This window comes from Cydia pomonella, chromosome 5 (genome assembly GCF_033807575.1).
Source record: "Cydia pomonella isolate Wapato2018A chromosome 5, ilCydPomo1, whole genome shotgun sequence".
Lineage (NCBI taxonomy): Eukaryota > Metazoa > Arthropoda > Insecta > Lepidoptera > Tortricidae > Cydia > Cydia pomonella.
Genome location: NC_084707.1, coordinates 5,779,610 through 5,798,628, shown reverse-complemented (window position 1 = coordinate 5,798,628; position 19,019 = coordinate 5,779,610). Strand labels below are relative to the sequence as shown.

At 43.4% G+C, this 19,019-nt stretch overlaps 1 non-coding gene across 1 annotated transcript; it reads right to left on the bottom strand.

The window, feature by feature from the left end:
- Positions 1–4,179: 4,179 nt before the first annotated feature.
- Positions 4,180–4,251, bottom strand: Trnaq-uug (transfer RNA glutamine (anticodon UUG)). Its single transcript has one exon. It is a non-coding gene; the product is annotated as a tRNA-Gln (tRNA).
- Positions 4,252–19,019: the final 14,768 nt, after the last annotated feature.

The following is a 19,019-nucleotide window of genomic DNA, read 5'->3' as shown; positions in this document are numbered from 1 at the left end:
TTGGGACTATTGTAGTAAAAGTGAACAATATAACGATCTATGGATTGAAGTTTGGGAGGACAATGAGACTGGGTTATTGCAAAGACGTCCGGACACCTGGCATAACAATGGTTTCACTAGTTATCGAGGCAGGCGATGACTCGCCGCCCACTAGATGGGCCCCTGAAAAAGCCGGCATGAAGACGACCAGGAGCAACACCGGTGTGAGCGGCTCAAGGGTGTCGAGAGGTGTACGCCGCTTTCTACCCAGTGGCTGATAACAGCCACTGTGCCAGCTCGCGTCTTATGCAAGTTTTCACTTCCACCCCTGGAGCTTTAGCTCTAACGACTCCTCTCTGGACGGCCAATGAAGGCAAGCCAGAGCTGAGAGTCCTGCGGGTCCCCTTGGGGTCCACTCCGACCGACGAAGACACGCTGGAGACGGAGACCCTGACCGACTCTCGGGAGTACTCGGGTCCGTGGGGTCATTACTCCCCAACAGCTCGCCACAAGCTGCCCTGCGGATCTGTTATTATGCACTACAACGGGACTTGATTGAGTAAAATTATGTTTAATTTACCTCCGACGTTTCGAGGACGGCCTTGTTCCCGTGGTCTCATCTCGAAACATAATTTCGGTGTAAGAATAATAATGAGTAATATTCGTGAAAGTTTAAATCAGTATATCTGTTGTTGATTATTTCGTCAGACAAACCTCCCTTGTTTGTAATATAATTTGCAATTTAACGAAACAGACAACTTACTTAATCTATTAAATTTAAACGATAAAACTAGGAATGTCTGTAAATAAAGTTCCTAGCTCTCAGCCTAGGATAAGTACGCTGTAGGCGGCAATATGAAACATGCTCGCTTGTACATGATTGATATCATGAATGAATGATATTCACTTTAACTCTTTACACAGCTCGATATAAGAAGGCGAATACAAAGGTCTGTGTGGCTAGCACAAGGCTTTCTTGAGTTTCTTACTTTTGAGGGAAGTATCATGATCGACGTGATCGTCCATAAAAAAGAGAAAAAGTTTTTACATTTCTAAATATTTTCCATTCTCCATGATTTTTCAATATGTTATTGACAATGAAAAACTATGTTTATAGGTTTTCCTTTTTTTTAAATTTGCAATACGATTTTTTACCAACCTAGAATATATTATGCTGAAGCATAGAGAAATAAAAAGTAATAGAGTGCTCCATGCATTAGTTGTGGTACCAAAATGCTTATTATATAAGCAGTCGACATCTAGCATCGAGTAGCGGAACTCTCAGTACTGCTACTCGACAATAGATATCGCGGCAAACAAAAAGTCTAATGCTCAACGATGTTCCGCTAATATTATAACCAGAGTAACCCAGTGGCGGATTTGCAGTGTTGGCCGCCTTAGGCCCCAGGCCTGGTAGTAACTACTAGCCGCCCCTTTCTCAGCACCCATCATATCGACTGCCGCCTTGCAGCCGCCCCTAATGTCTTGCCGCCCTAGGCCCGGGCCTACTTGGCCTTAGGGCAAATCCGCCACTGTCAGTAACTGGAACTCTATTTTCAACTCCTACACTTACTAATAATATAATAATCATTTTGGTACCAAAACTGATGTATGGAGTGAGCACTCTATTACTTCTTATTTCTCTGTGGCTGAAGTGATCGACATCAAAATCATAGTGATTTGTTAAGATTTAGTTAGTGGAAAACGTTTTCCCGAAATGGAATTTTATAGAAAAAGTACCGTCATTTCGCTAGGATTGCAAAGCTATTCTTCCCTCTTAAGCTTTTCAATAGGGCCCGTGCGCGTTGGAGGGTCTGCCATCATGCGGCCTGAATCGGAAACTTAAACTGTATATTGACACTTCACGCCTAAGCAAGTACTGCCCTCTACTTTTCTTGTGCATTGTAGGTTCTGCCATCTTGTGGGCTACATCGGAAGCTTAAACTTGACATTTATACTTGGCGCTAATAAACAGGCGGCTCCTGTGCTGCCACTACAGTCCATGCACGTTCCTTATTCAATTGATTCTTGGGACACCCTGGATAGCAATTCAGTAATAATATAGTCGTTCGATTTGAAGCTGGCCCGGAGCGGCTTATCTTTTGTCTATTGTTTTGACGACCGGTTTGGCCTAGTGGGTAGTGACTCTGCCAACGAAGCTGATGGTCCCGGGTTCAAATCCTGGTAAGGGCATGTATTTGTGTGATGACGATGAGCATGGATATTTGTTCCTGAGTCATGGGTGTTTTCTATGTATTTAAGTATGTATTTATAAATATTTATATATTATATATATCGTTGTCTAAGTACCCTCAACACAAGCCTTATTGAGCTTACTGTGGGACTTAGTCAATTTGTGTAATAATGTCCTATAATATTTATTTATTTATTTATTTAACTAAAGCCGCGCGTGCCACTACCTGCAAAAAAGGGTCGTATAATTCTAATTGGCACCAGAGCGCGGGCTAGTCCAACGCTCAAAAAAACAGTGTAGGTGCGCTCTCCGATAATGCGCCTTTGTTCCGCATATCGAGGACACATTTTAGACTGGTTCGGTAGCGTTCGACTCGCCGGCACTCAGTAACCGTATAGGGATCACACAAGAAATCACAAATAATTTTTCCATTTTTCATTTTGAATCTTATTTCAATTACCATAGGAGTTGTAATTAAATAACCGGTTGAAGTCACCCGGCCCTTTTTTTGCAGGTAGTGGCACGCGCGGTTTTAGTTAACAATAGACAAAGGATAAGCCGTTGGGGGCCAACTACAAAGCTAACAACTATAGTAGTAAACTCCTTATAGTACAAAAAAAACTCATAATAAAAAATAAATTACAATTGGGAAAAGCTAACTACAAAAGGCGACCTTATCCCTTTTATCATTTTGACACTGACAATACCTGCGACTGCGTAAACTAACTCACAATGCATCTCCCTCGTACTGACATTGGTGCAAGCGAGATGCAGTGCGTTTGAGTTGACGTTGACGCAGTCGCTAGCGTTTAAGTCCGCCTAAAACTCATGATAAGGGTACTGGAATTAATTAGGGTACTTACTTATTACTATTTTGTTCTATGTAAATGCGACATTCTTGAGAAATTAAGTTCAGGGCGCACGCCAGTTCCACCTGTTTCCTGGAACTGGGTAGTATTTTTTAATACCACGCCTGTCGCAACCAAGCATACGGCCCGCCTGCTTAGTATAATCTTCCACTGCAACGAATGCTAAAGTATGGACGCTAAGCGCGAAGAATTTCGTACGTTGACCCGACTATTTTGATTTTTATCACACGCGCATAAATATTGCTGTCACGCTCGCGCTGCACACATTGGCTGCCGGCATCATCGGACCGGAAGACGCAGCGTGGGAAAGCCACAGACTAGATGGAGCGACGATCTGGTTAAAGTCGCGGGAAACCGTTGATTGAGGGCAGCGAATAACCGTTCGTTGTGGAGATCCTTAGGGGAGGCCTTTGTCCAGCAGTGGACGTCTTTCGGCTGAGAAGATGATGATGATGATCATCGCCGGGACAACAATAATTGTGCGCATGCGATACGAAATGGTGGGTCAATGAACGAACCTCTTATGTTTAGCGTCCATAGTTTATTGCTATTCATTTACGCATAAACACGTACGCAGCTTTGAATAAAAATCTTCTATAGTTAAGAAGGTATTTGATTTTAATGTCACTTTGTAACTTGTCACCGTCACAATAATATGAGATCTAGCGGCTTTCATACCATTGCCACTGTATCGTCACAGTGTTTTACCTTATGGTAGTGGCTCCTCTATAAGATGGGCCATCATACTGGCCCACTAAGATGGGCCAGCGTAGTGGTGTCGGATGGCTTATGGCGCAGCGGGATGACGAAGAGGTGGCCACGGTGTCGGACTACGATGGTGCGTACGCATCTACACGTGGCCCATTTCGTAGTGCGTGCTCTCAACCATCGCACGGCCGTCTCGCTGGTCTAGCGCTGGGCCAACGTGTAGAGGAGCCATAAGTAATGGCTTAGAAATCAAATTCTTTGATTGTACGGAGATACATTATGATACAAGGAAATTGTATGCTAAAGACTGTATCTAAACAGTTAAGGGATGACTCACGTGATGTTTCCTATAGAAAACGAAGTGTCGGACGCCCCGGCCAGGGCCCGGACCCGTCTGACGTGAGTCATCCTTAGGTAATGCAAAAAATCAGGTTCCACCGAGATTTGAACTCGGATCGCTGGATTCAAAGTCCAGAGTGCTAACCATTACACCATGGAACCTATATTATTCTGCATCAATTTATAAAACGTGATCAAGCAAATACGTCATTTAATTTCTTTACTCAAGTGCGTTGGTATGTGTGGTCGCACGTGGCTTAGAATAGTATATATTTCCATTGGTCTATACACAGAAGTTTTTCTATGATATATTCATTTGCATCAGCTTATGACTTTGTGCCGGTGGCTATTGAGACAGCGGGGCCTTGGGGTTCAGAGGCTCGCTCTTTTTCCAGGGAGTTAGGGCGTCGCCTGCGAGAGAGGGGCTGCGATCCTCGCTCTGGGTCGTATCTGGTTCAACAGGTCTCCATTGCGGTTCAGCGAGGAAACGCAGCGGGAATAATGGGGACCTTTGAGCCAGGTACGATCCAGGGGGGATTATTTTAGATTTAGTTTTATAGTTTATAGATTAAATATTATTTTATATATAATTAATTTTAACGTTTTTATTTAACAATGTAGTCAAATTATTAAACATGCTATTTCATTAGAGTATAATTGTTATTGTAGTTCTTAGGTTTGATATGTAAAGAAAGAGGATGTGTTATTCCAATTACATTTTGTTAACCCCTGTAATAAATTAATCTATTTTGTTTGCATATTAAACTGACGTTATCGTTTTATTATTATTATTAAATTGTGAAAAATAAGTAGATACAATGTTATGCCTAATAATACATCATAATAAGTATGTAAGTACACTAACCTGATTTAAGTTGAGATTCGGAGAGCAATTGCAGCTGCTTTACTGTTGCAGCATTAAATACCGCTGCGGCGTTGACGCGGGCGCTGACACTGTCAATTTCTTATGTCTTGTTTCGGGACTCAAAATATGTCTATACCAAATTTCAACTAAATCGGTTCAGCGGTTTAAGCGTGAAGAGAAGTAAAAAAGCGGCCAAGTGCGAGTCGGACTCGCCCATGAAGGGTTCCTTTATGACATATTAAAAAAAACTACTTACTAGATCTCGTTCAACATTTTACCACTTTGGACACACATTTTAGCACTTTGGTAGTGTCTCTCGCGCAAACTATTCAGTTTAGAAAAAAATGATATTAGAAACCTAAGTATCATTTTTGAAGACCTATCCATAGATACCCCACACGTATGGGTTTGATGAAAAAAAAAAATAGTTTTATTTTATGACTTATTAAAAAAACTACTCACTAGATCTCGTTCAAACCAATTTTCGTTGGAAGTTTGCATCGTAATGTATATCATATATTTTTTTTAGATTTTTCATTGTGTTATTTTAGAAGTTACAGGGGGGGGGGGACACACTTTTTTTCACTTTGGAAGGTTCTCTCGCGCAAACTATTCAGTTTAGACAAAAATGATATTAGAAACCTTAATATCATTTTTGAAGACCTATCCATAGATACCCCACATGTATGGGTATGATGAAAAAAAATTTTTTTTTTAAATTTCTTGACGTATTAAAAAAAAACTACTTACTAGATCTCGTTCAAACTAATTTTCGGTGGAAGTTTACATGGCAATGTATATCATATATTTTTTTTAGATTTTTCATTCTGTTATTTTAGAAGTTACGGGGGGGGGGGGGGGGGGGTTTACCACTTTGGAAGTGTCTCTCGCGCAAACTATTCATTTTAGAAAAAAATGATATTAGAAACCTCAATATCATTTTTGAAGACCTATCCATAGATACCCCACACGTATGGGTTTGATGAAAAAAGATTTTTTGAGTTTCAGTTCTAAGTATGGGGAACCCCCAAAATTTATTGTTTTTTTTCTATTTTTGTGTAAAAATCTTAATGCGGTTCATAGAATACATCCACTTACTAAGTTTGAACAGTACAGCTCTTATAGTTTCGGAAAATAGTGGCTGTGACAGAATCGGACAGACAGACGGACATGACGAATCTATAAGGGTTCCGTTTTTTGCCATTTGGCTACGGAACCCTAAAAAGGTAAGGTAGGTTTAAAAGTTATGTTTTTACTTCGGAATGGTGTCAATGTGATACTATAAATGAATTTGGCACTCCCGATTTATACGAAAACGATACCAAACATGGCCTTGTAAAGCTACAAGCCACTGATGAAGATATCAGGATAAAATTGAGAGCACCAAATAAACGTTCAAGAGAGGTTATCTCGAAAGAAAACTAATCATCAAGATATTGGAAAACTTGACTAAATTAAACTTGTTGCAAATTTAAGCAGCTTTCGTTTTGTGTAAGTCCTAACCTTTTCAGTCCTGTCACCCCTAAGACTAAGTAGGGATCGTGATTTTATCCCTCCTCCCAATAATCATCAATAATCTTTCTTATAGGTCTACTTAATCTTTGTTATCCTTAATTAAGCTTATTACCCCCGTGAAATACCAGTTTTTCCCTCATGGGGGTAATCACCCCCAGGTTAGGAACCGCTGGTGTAAGTAGTCATGTCGCAAAGACCCAAAGTTTCCAAGATATAAGTGAAAAACCGAAGAATGGGACCTTCAAACCCTCCTCTCCGCCTCGGCTCAAGGGCAACGGCCGGGGCTTTTAATATGTTCACCTCCTAACTAGCCCAAACAAAGTTACGGATCAAAAATTGTGTCCCAAGCATTTCCCTCTAGGTATACCCTCTTGTTGCTTGTCCTACTGATAAAATGAGTGACGGTGACCGATTGAACGTTATAATCGCGAGAGTAATGTGGAGGAAATTCTTTTATTCAATTCAGGAAAGCCAACGGCCGCGTCATCGCCACTGCTTTGATGCCCCAACAGTAATGCAGCAGCTGCAATTGCCATCCGGATGTGACCTTTAGCATAATTTAGAGGAACTTTTGTTTGATGACTGCATCTAGATGTGCTTCTACCACTCGCTCGCCGCCGCGCACAAAACTGCCGAATAAGCGGCCCTTCTGTAAAGGGAACGTCGAGAGCAGCGGCAGGTTCGGAATAGAGTAGTTCATGAAATTATATTCTGCCTGAAAAATAAGTGATTGTTAAAATATCGGTTGTAGTCGATTGAACCCTTAGCCCTAATTAGGGCGTCCGTTAGTTGGTGCGGTGGCACGGGGCGGGTTAAGGAACAATAGTTTGAGCAACACTGGCGCGGACGCGTGCGACGGATTTTACTAGACCGCGAGCCAGGAACAGATTTCCATGACCAATCGCCTCCCGGGGGAAAACTCGTATAGTGGTTAACGGCTATATATGATGAACCCTCGTACAGGGCTCGCTCGTTGAGGAATGGCAGCCACCGAGACACGTAAAAAAAATTTTTGTCATCGCCTCCCGTTTGATACTTTGTCAGATGATAGTTTAGACACTATTGTTAGTTAAATAAATAAGCGCTATACCTTTTTATGATAGTAATAACAAAATTATGAAACTTTGCATGTAGCATTCCATCAGGCGTTTCAATTTACGCATTACGCATACTTTGCGGACATAAAGTGGTAACGCGCGTATTTTTTGCATGTTCATGTGACCAGCTGACGGTCTTTCCACCGCAATAAAATCATGTGATAAAGTATCAGTCGGGAGGCGATGACTGACGATATATATAATATATATAATGACAGCCGCGTGTGTGCTCCCGCTCTCTATGCACCCGTGCCAGCTAGCGGCCGCCCATAGGTTAGTGTCAGTACCTCTTTGCACTCTAGGTACAGTACATACATGGCGCACTGCTTATCTGAATCGGTCTTTAATACACTTAGGGCTTCAAAACTTCTCCAAAAAAAGTTGCGTGAGTGACTAAGATATAAATTATTATTTACAGCGGTGGCAGCATGGTTACATTTTTATCACCTCTCACTATGCCTGTCATATTCGCACTTACATACTTGTTAAAATGTGACAGGCATGGTGACAGGCGATAAAAATGGGACCGTGCTTAGCCCGCAGGACAGCGATAAACCCTTACCTTTGGAAAAGGACAAGATGAGGCGTTAAAAAATTTCGAGGCGAAAGGTTTGAACACGTCATATTTTGTGTTGGAAAAAAAATCGCATATTTGGAAACGCATGATTAACATGCTGGGGCGATACTCATTGCTCAGAAACTCGTAGACATTTATGGTTATCTGTAATCATTTACAAACCTATGAGCCACCCATTTCAGGGCCACCCGACACTAGCGTCTTCCAAGCGCCGGCGTCTAGTCAGTGCTATGGAAAATGGCGTCATTGCGCAGTTGCGCCAGCATTGCATCTAGCAGCAGCCACCGGGAGACGCTAGTGTGGGGTGGCCCTTAAAATGAACATGATATTACAACCATTGCAAAATAATTTTAGCAACACATGACTATGTGCAACTGCCAACCCACAACGTTTACAGAGGTATTACAAATGTTACATTTGGATTGCGCCTGTACTAGCGTTAGTCCCACGGCGTTGCTGCAAGAAATGTAAATTTTCCACGATATCTGAACTTATTTTGTCAACTTCTGCAGCGAAACTATACAGCAATACCGCAGACTCTGCAGGAAACGTCGAAAAGGTAATTTTGTCGAGAGATTTATATTAATGTTGTGTAGGTGCTTTTCAGCCCCTCAAGCCAGGGTATCCAACAATTGCTTACTATTTGCGAAACATTCTCGAAACAGCATTATCTAAAATATAATACTTTAAAAACAGAAATGCTCGTTTTCAGATACGGCAAGGTCCGGAGGTAGTTCCGTCAGTTTATTTGAATGGTTCGCCGGTTCGGGTCGTAACATCTTTCAAGTACTTAGGCCATTTTCTAACGGAGAACCTTCGCGACGACATGGACATGGAGCGAGAGCGCCGTGCGCTCGCGGTCCGCTGTAACATGCTGTCGCGAAGATTCTCCAAGTGCACCACGGACGTAAAAACTACTCTATTTAGGGCATTCTGCCAGTGCTTTTATACATGCTCACTATGGTGTAACTACACCAAACGCTCATATAACGCGCTCAGGGTTCAGTATAACGATGCGTTCAGAATACTCATGAAACAACCTCGCTACTGCAGTGCTAAGACCATGTTTGCTGATGCGGGAGTACCTGATTTTTATGCAATCATGCGGTCACGCATAGCTTCGGTCTGGGCAAACGTATGGCAAAATTCGCAGCAAAATGATATTCTGGCGCTGTTTACTGTCAACCCGAGCAATAAGATCCTAAAGCACTGGACAGCCGTGCACCTGGACGAAAATGGTAAATAATATATAAATGTATATAACAAAGGATCTGTCTATAGCATCTGCTTCAATTTATGTTAAATTTTATGTTATTGTTTTATTTATTTAATTGTATTGTATGAGTTTTTAAACTTGAAATAAATAATTTATTATTATTATTTCCTTTATTCATTTCTTTTCTCAGGCTAGGATTTTTATAATATGGATATAAAAGTAAAATATAAAAACACTTACAAAACAATACAAAAGATATAAACACATTATAAAAAACCTAACCTAGGGTGCCGCCAGCAGCGGGGCAGGGCCCAAGTTGCCGGTGGTCAGGGCCGCAGAGAGAGGAACCGACGTACTATACGCGCCGTATTATTATTATTATTGTATCTCCTTGGATTTCACGGGCCTATAAATCCCGGTCTTTTGATAGGCTTGCATGGGGATATAGATCCAACACGTAGAGGCCTCTTGGAGAGCTTTAATGTCATGTAGAACGCCTGCTGGAACCCGTTCACGGGCGCAACAATAGACACCAATGAACCGGTCGCAACAGGCATTGGGACTATTGTAGTAAAGTGAACAGTATAACGGTCTATGGATTGAAGTTTGGGAGGACAATGAGACTGGGTTATTGCAAAGACGTCCGGACACCTGCCATAACAATGTTTTCACTAGTTATCGAGGCAGGCGGTGACTCGCCGCCCACTAGATGGGCCCCTGAAAATGCCGTCCTGAAGACGACCAGGAGCAACACCGGTGTGAGCGGCTCAGGGGTGTCGAGAGGTGTACGCCGCTTTCTACCCAGTGGCTGATAACAGCCACTGTGCCAACTCGCGTCTTATGCAAGTTTTCACTTCCACCCCTGGAGCATTTAGCTCTAACGACTCCTCTCTGGACGGCCAATGAAGGCAAGCCAGAGCTGAGAGTCCTGCGGGTCCCCTTGGGGTCCACTCCGACCGACGAAGACACGCCGGAGACGGAGACCCTGACCGACTCTCGGGAGTACTCGGGTCCGTGGGGTCGTTACTCCCCAACAGCTCGCCACTAGCTGCCCTGCGGTTTTATTATTAAACTTGACGTTTCTTGCAGCATGTGCTTAAGCGTGAGTCAGTTTAAAGGGTTTTTTATCATTGTACAAAAATTTGTGAAAGTGCGGCACGCGTCTTAAGATTATTCCAAATTGGTCGTACACCACCCCCGAGGACATCGTGGTTTTACCAACATAACAATAAAAGTCAACTCACTACAATGTCGTTCCCAAAGACAGTTAACGTTTTTAAATGGAAGTTTAAGTAGTGGATGGGGTCTCGACGGCTGTATCTCTGAGCTGTGATTTTTACGTACTCCAAGTATTTAGGATTCCAGTACGTAACGTTTGGATGCTCAAAGTCAACGTAGTATATCTACAAATAAATTAAAAATAGTTATAGATAAGACCTTGAAGAAACAAAAGATAAGAATGACTTAAAATGCAGACTTAAATTGAAGACAGCATGACAGTAATGCGCGGACTTTGTTAAAGTCAAGTTAAAGTTAACTGATGCACAAACATAAATTAAATATTAATGGTTCTTGTATCTCTTCATAAATGAAGATACTCAGTATTCCGATGGCTCGGGCACGTGGAGTTCCAAATGGCCGAAGACCGACGGGATGCCCTGTATGACCTTAGTGAACTCGGCGCCGTTGACTGGACAGAAGCGGTTGGGGTTGGAGGCCAAGATCCACTTCGAGTCGCTGCGTTAAGTACACAACACAGCACAGCAGTAAGTATCTAATGGGATTTGCTAGTCCAATTTTTTCATGAATAGATGGTAAATTCAAATATACAAATTACTGACCAGTTCCTTAGCGGTGAGCATTGGAGCGTAAATGACGACAAGCAGCATCGGCCACATCTCTCACAATTATAAATAATCACAGTCTATAGGTATGTACCAAAAGGCACCTGGGCTAGAGTTATCGCAAAGTATCCGGACGTCAGGGATTCCAGTGGTCACTCTATTCGATAGAGCCCCCGAGTAGTCAAATGATAACCTCTCGTCGTCTGTACCGTATTTTTTTCCCAGTGTTGTTGGCCGCGCTATTTCATGTTTTTAGAGTTCCATACTTAAAGAGTGACAATATGAACCCTACTATTAAGCTTGCGATGTCCGCCTGTACGTCTATTAGGGGCTCTATTTCAGAAACTGTTTTATGAGTACTTAGAAGTTTTGAAGTTTAATATGCCCAAAAGGTTAGATATACATATCAAACCCAGTATGACTTTATAGAAAAAATATACTGGAAATAAAAATAGGTAAGTGTGAGTTGGATTTATGGAAAACAACAATTAAAACGTGCACACAACTACAACATGTATTTTTTACCTAAAGGTCTTTGGTTCTTACCTGGAAGATCAACGGTGGGAGTTACTAGCATCATGCTGGGATTTGGGCCTTTCTATTTTTTTCTTGTTGTAAATTTACTCTTCTTTGTTTGTGAATAAAGTATATCGTATCTTATACGTGTATGTTGTGTGATATATGGAACCCTTAGGGCGCGGATCCAAATCGCACTTGATCGGTTTTAGGAAGCTGGTATTTGCGCATTCACAATTACCCCGTTTGTATTCATAATTGCTTCCTTCATTCAGTTTTTATTTCAAGTTAAATCTATCCGTGAATACTTTTTTATCTAAAAAATTAGATAAAATTCGCAATACATAGAGGAAAGTGGGGAAATTGGAAACACTTAACTTCCTTCAAATCCAATTAACTACTCGTAGACCGTAGTTTGTTTATCTGTCTATCTAATTATAATAAAATAATTATATTAAAAAAATGTTATTATACTCAATTTGGACGTAATCGTAAACATTGCCGTTCCTATCTACCCTAAACCGTATAAGGTAATTAGAACAATCTGCGGGGGAAATGTTAAGACTAAAGATTTTCAATTTAGTATTATTTTTCAGGTTTCTTTTTTTTAACTTAAAGCATATACCACAATTTAAAATATAGTAAATATAGGACGTTTATTCAGTACTTATATAGTGGGAATCATTAAGAACGTAAGGCATCATTTGGAGCATTCTGATTTTCTTAGTTCCTAATTACCCCAAATGATTAAAATATCAAAAATATCAATGAAAATGAGCATCACTCATGATTGTATTTTTGTGTGAACTTCAAACCACATGGGGTTTGAAATTAGATATTATTAATACTATGTACAAGATTATAATAAATAAATATTATAGGACAATTTTTTTACGTAAATTAGTTAAGTAACTAAGTCCCACGGTAAGTTCAATAAGGCTCGTATTGTGGTACTTAGGCAACGATATAAATAATATATAAATACTTAAATGTATAGAAAACACCCAAATATTCATGCAAACACAAATATTCGTGCTCATCAAACAAATAAATGTCCTTACCAGGATTTACCCAATTACCCAACCCAATAGGCCAGACAGGTCGTCAAAATAAAGGTGATATCAAAATAACGAGTCTTCAACTCCAAGAACTCAAATTGCATCATCTATCATAACATGTGATAAAAATTATAACAAATGTTGAAAATATTTTGTTCGGTTAATCGTGACCGCATTTGCGTAGCTTCCGAATCTAACAGTCATGCACATGAGGGGCACTGGATGTGTGAGATTTATTTAGTCACCTGCAATAGTTTACGGGCTGAATATAATGGTTACACTGAGCAACCTTATACAGGACCAACCCCGAAATCGCGACAAAAATTTTTACTCTCCCATACAAAATGTCAAGGTCAGACAGCCAAAATGTATGAAACAGCCAAATATTTTTTCGCAACTTCGGCGTAAGTCCCATAGTAAAAGTTGCTCAGTATGGCCTGTATATTCAACCCGTAAATTATTGCAGGTGACTAAATAAACACAGGGTGTTATAATAATATAGTGCAATTAGACTGTTCCCAATTACCTGCCGTTCTCAATTCCCCGCTTTCCCCTATAGCATAAGCAAAATGCTATAATATCACTATTAAAATCAGCATAAATTGAGTTGCAGTTAGTATTTATCACTAGAACCATCTAGAGGTCATAGTATTAAATGTTTTATGTGGCTGTGTAATGCTTAATATAATAATAAAAAACTATATCATACATTTGTTGTAATTCCATTTGATATACTATTATGTAATTTATTGTTAGCGACGCGACTGAAAACTTAGATGACGCTAAGATTAGTTAAGTTTAAATACGATTAAGGCTGTATTCGAAATAAAGATTTTATCCGTTAGGTAGGGCAAATATATAATTAGATTGTTATTAGACATAAGAATTATGTAATCGTTCGTTATATCAGGTATTATTCGATATTTAGGTCACGCAAACCCTAAATCCCAATTCCTTATTCGAAGAGCGAGATGGACGAAGGAATAAGAAAATAAAGAAAACTTATTCATTGGTTCATAATTATAGCCAATCACACGCAAATAAAGACAAGGAAAGGTAAAAAACAGCGAGACAGAAAATCTCGATCGTGATTGGTCAGTCAATTTCCCGTACAGAATTCGATTACGCTCAATTGTACTATGAGACGCACATATTTAGGTTATTATCGCAGTAATTACTTCAATTAGACTACTGAATGTTACGTATAATCGTAGAGCGTGAATTGCTTAACACCCTAATATAGGTCATGTTGTCGTAATCCTAGCTATTAGATAATAGCATGCTGTAAACCGTCGAGAAACGGGCTATTGTTCCGAGCGCGGGCGAACAATAGGCTTTGTATTCATGAAGTAAGCGAGTCGGACAGGTGTTATTGTTTTGTTTCACTGACCTAGTAACCGAGTTAGCGTGTTATGCAATATTTAAGTCAATAATTAGATATTTGTGAGAATTATAGTTATGTAAACGATAACGAGATAACACGATTTAACCCGAACAAAGCCGAATCAAGTAACCGACCAATCAGAGGGCTTGATTCAGAACGAATCGAAACGCGTCTTATCTCCTTATCGTAAGGGTGTTCCTTTTCTTCGAAATTCGTATATAAGCGAGGAAGGAACGGAGTGAAATCGTAGTCAGTCGTCGAGTGATCCAGCAACCAGAAGCCTCAAGAAGAAACCAACCGGAAGAGAACCAGAAGCGGTTCAATCGCGTAGTAGGGATTGTAGGAGTATTTTTATACCTTTGTATCGCGTGTAATAAAAGTCAGCTTTGTGCGAAACAGTAGTTTATTTAGCTATCTCCTCGCGCATCGTATTCGCTCCTCTTCACGCGGCGACGTAGAGGGCCGTGGTCACGGTCTTGGCAGTAGGAGTGGTGGCGACAGCCCGGTGCCTTCTCCATTGAGCTATCGTCGGCAGATATAGCGCCGCGGGCTGCTATATTTTCCTGGTCCTTCGAGCACCGGATTAACTGTCAGCCCATCAAGACCGTCGAGATCAGCTTCTACTCTGCGTGAAGAACCCCATCGTGCGACATCGTCAAGATGCCGATAATTCGGACCAAGAAGGCTACGTCGGTACAGAGCGACGAAGACAGGCAGCGTTTCCTAGAAGAAGGCGCGGCGGCGGCCCAACATCGTGAGGTTGCCCGCGAACACGCTGAGAGGACTGAGGACGCCGACGCGGAGCGCCCTCCCCTCCCCCCTGGCGAGTCGGCCGACGCAGCAGCGGTCACCCATCGAGCTGCTAGTGCGGAACCGTTAGGCGCAGCGGCTACATTATCGATCGACGACGTCTACCAGAGGCCACCGAGGTCTCCCTCGCAAGATACGATGTTGCTATGGCGGAGGGACCTGAACCAACGCCTGCGACGTCTTGCGAGACCTACACCGATCCCGTTACGTCATTCGAAGACAGTGGTTAAAGACGTTACCACATCGCAACGACCGAAGGATACTCCAAAGGAGGCGAGCACTCCGCACGTGCACACCCGTGCGCAGTCCGTGGGCTCACAAGCGAGTACCGTCATCGAGGCCAGACTCTCGCAAGCCGAGCTGGAGGCGAGCGAGCGGCTAGCGGAGATTCAGAAGAAGGAGCTGCAGTTAGAAGCCGAGTTAGTGAAGAAGAGGTTGGAAGCCCAGAAGCTGCAAATTCGTGCAGAAGCCAATGAATCCGACGCGGCATCCGATAGGAGCGAAACCGGACCGCAACACCAGCGCATCCTGACATGGATGGACGAATCGCAGGACAAGACGCTAACCGAGCCCGTCAAGTCCAAGAAGAGGTTAGCCAACGAGCCCCCACCGGATTACGAGACTCCAAGGCGCTCCACGCGGGAAGAGAGGCATATTCGACGTCGCTCACCGAGCCGCGAGGACCGTCGGCGATCGTTATCGCCACCGATCGAGCCACGTACGCCGCACACGGAGCGTACACAGCTCACTCAGGAAGGAACCGTAGCGGAGTCTATGTTGCAGTTATTCGAGAAGATGCAAATGGCGGCTCGTCCGGCACCGAAGGATATCTTCGAACTACCTCACTTCTACGGAGATGTGAGTGAGTGGCGAAGTTTCTACAACACGTACACCGAGACGTCGAGAAGATATAAGTTTACCGACTACGAGAACGTCGCTAGACTGCGTATGGCGCTACGCGGGGACGCGAAGACATGTGTGTCACACGTCCTATCGACCGCAACTCGTCCAGATATGATTATTCGAATACTGAAAAAGCAGTTTGGTCGGAGTGAAGTATTGCTAGACAGAGCAATCGAAGATTTGCGCAAGCTGCCAGCGTTGGGACCTACAGCGAACGATCTCAACAGCTTCGCGATCAAAATTATGAACATAGTGTCCACTATTATGGATATAGATCGGAGACACTACGCCGACAACCCGTTGCTGATTCGCGAAGTAACGGACCGGTTATCGCCCCATATTCGAAGCAGGTGGTGCGACTACGCACGCAATCATCGTGATACCGACGAACCCGAGATCCTGCAACTTGCTGACTTTCTGATGGAGGAAAGTGAACAAGAAATGGCGTTTTGTCATGCCCGCGCAGCCCCGAGGCGTGCGCAGGTACCGTCAGCAGCACCGAACGCGCGCGCGACCGGCACTCGTACGAATACATCCGCGCCGCGTTATCCGATTCCCGCTACCACAACCGGAGGTCGATACGCCACAGCACAGAAGGTGACGTATGCGACGCGTCAAGCCAGTACATCGAAGTCGACGTGCCTGTATTGCGGCGGCAATCATTCAACGCCGGAATGTCGCAAGCTAGCCGCACAAAGCATAGGCGCAAGATGGGAGTGGGCAAAACTCAACCGAATATGCTATAGGTGCATGGACGCGAAGCACCTCAAAATACAGTGCAAGGCGAAAGGGTGCGGTGTGGCAGGCTGTCCGCACGTGCATCATCGTCTGCTCCACGCGGAGACGACGCAGGAGCTCCGTGATAATACCGCGATGGCGATGACTCATGCTACGCAACGAGCGGCCGTAGCGCGAGTTACTACAGCATCGATCGAGCCGACGGCGGCACAAGAGCCGCAATCTACGCAAGTTACGCCACGAGAGGACAACGAACCACGAGTCTACGTGTCATCGACCCCGAACTACAACGTGTTGTTGAAAGTGTTGCCTGTAACGGTAACAGGACCGCAAGGAACAGCGCATATTTTCGCTTTTATCGACGACGGATCGACATTGTCGATGATCGATCAAGACGTTGCTGATGAGATAGGTGCAGTGGGTCAAGACGAGCCGTTATGTATTCGAGGAATAAGGAATCTCAAGCACACGTCGATAACACAGACTGTTAAGGCCACCGTGAGACCGGCGAAAGGAGGTACCGAACACGAGATTACCGTCAAGACCGTAGATGGCCTAGGAATCAGGTCACAGTCGCTCAATAAGGAGCAACTACTCAAATATAAACATCTGGCGGACTTAGGCGACGAATGCTACGTCGGAACAGGCGTACCACAGGTGTTAATCGGAGGTGATTATAGTCACTTGATTACACCGACGGAAATCAGGCAGGGCGGCGAGAACGAGCCGTGCGCTATGAAAACACCACTAGGTTGGGCGTTTTTCGGTAGAATGCCACGCATTATTCGTACGAACGAGCAAACCGTGTTACACTGCCGTATGGGGAATGAAGATCTCAACGAGCAAGTGAAGAAACATTGGTCGATCGAGGCGTTAGGCGTAACGCAAAAGGAGAACGTGAGTCCGAGCGATCAACGAGCCATCGACATATTTAATAAAACCGTGAGAAAAGTCGGAAATCGCTACGAGGTTGGCCAGCTATGGGCGTCAGACGACGTGAAGTTACCACCGAGCTACGCTATGGCGCGTTCAAGATTACATAGTTTGGAAGCGAGAATGCGTCGCGACAAGGACTTCGCGGAGGACTACGAAGCCCAGATTCAGAAGTTGCTGAAAAAAGGATATGCCGAGCGTATTATGGAACCACCGCAAACCGACAAGACTTGGTTTTTGCCGCACTTTAGTGTTTTTAATTTAAATAAAGGCAAAGGAAGAGCCGTATTCGATTGTGCCGCGAAAAGTCAAGGAAATAGTCTGAACGACTATATTTTTAGCGGGACCAGACCTGCTAAAAAGCCTGCTGGGTATACTACTGAGGTTTCGCGAATGGAGCTTCGCAGTAGTAGCAGATATACAGGAGATGTTTCTGCAAATCCAGATTCGAGCCGAAGACCAGCAGAGCCAGCTATTCTTGTGGCGAGGTACGAGAAGAGACATGGAGCCGCAAGTCTACAAACTAAACAGAGTTTGTTTCGGAAACGTATCGTCACCGTTTCTCGCGCATTCAGTGCGCAATCGTAACGCAACCGACAACGAGGACAAGTATCCAGAGGCGGTCTACGATATACACAATAATCATTACATGGATGATTATGTGGCGTCCTACAAGACTGAAGACGAGCTACTGAGAGTGTCATCGCAGGTACGAGACTCTCACGCCGAGGGAAACTTTCACCTACGAGGCTACGCGAGCAACAGCGAGCGACTGTTAGCGAGCATCGAGCCAGAGCTTCACGCACAAGAACCGACGCATCTAGGCGAGAAGCAACAGACCGTTCTAGGAATGACTTGGGATCCTAGCACCGATACTCTAGGATACAATACGAAGATGCTGCGCGTACCGGACGCAGTAAAGAATCACGAGCGACCACCGACGAAACGAGAGTTACTCAGCGCGATAATGTCAATCTACGACCCGATGGGACTTATCGCTCAATTCGTGATAAGCGCGAAGATAATATTTCAGCGAGTTTGGTCAAAAGGAACGGATTGGGACGCACCGCTACCATACCAAGAAGCTGAAGACTTTTTTCAGTGGCTGAATGCACTGAAACATGTAGCTACGCTACGCATACCGCGACAGTACGAGACACCGAGAGCTGCTACGAAATATACTCTGCATATTTTCACCGACGCGTCAACGGAAGCATATTGCGCTGCAGCATATTGGCGCATAGAAAACTCAGAGCAAGAGGTTCGAGTAAGTTTAGCAGCGGGCAAAAGCAGAGTTTGTCCACTGAAGGTGCTATCCGTACCGAAATTGGAGCTAACAGCGGCAGTCATCGGAGTACGGTTAGCAGAAACGATCTGTAACGAGCAACGATACGACATCGATGAAGTGATTTATTGGACGGATTCAAGAGTCCTACTAGGATGGATCAAAGACGACGCACGAAATTATAAGCCA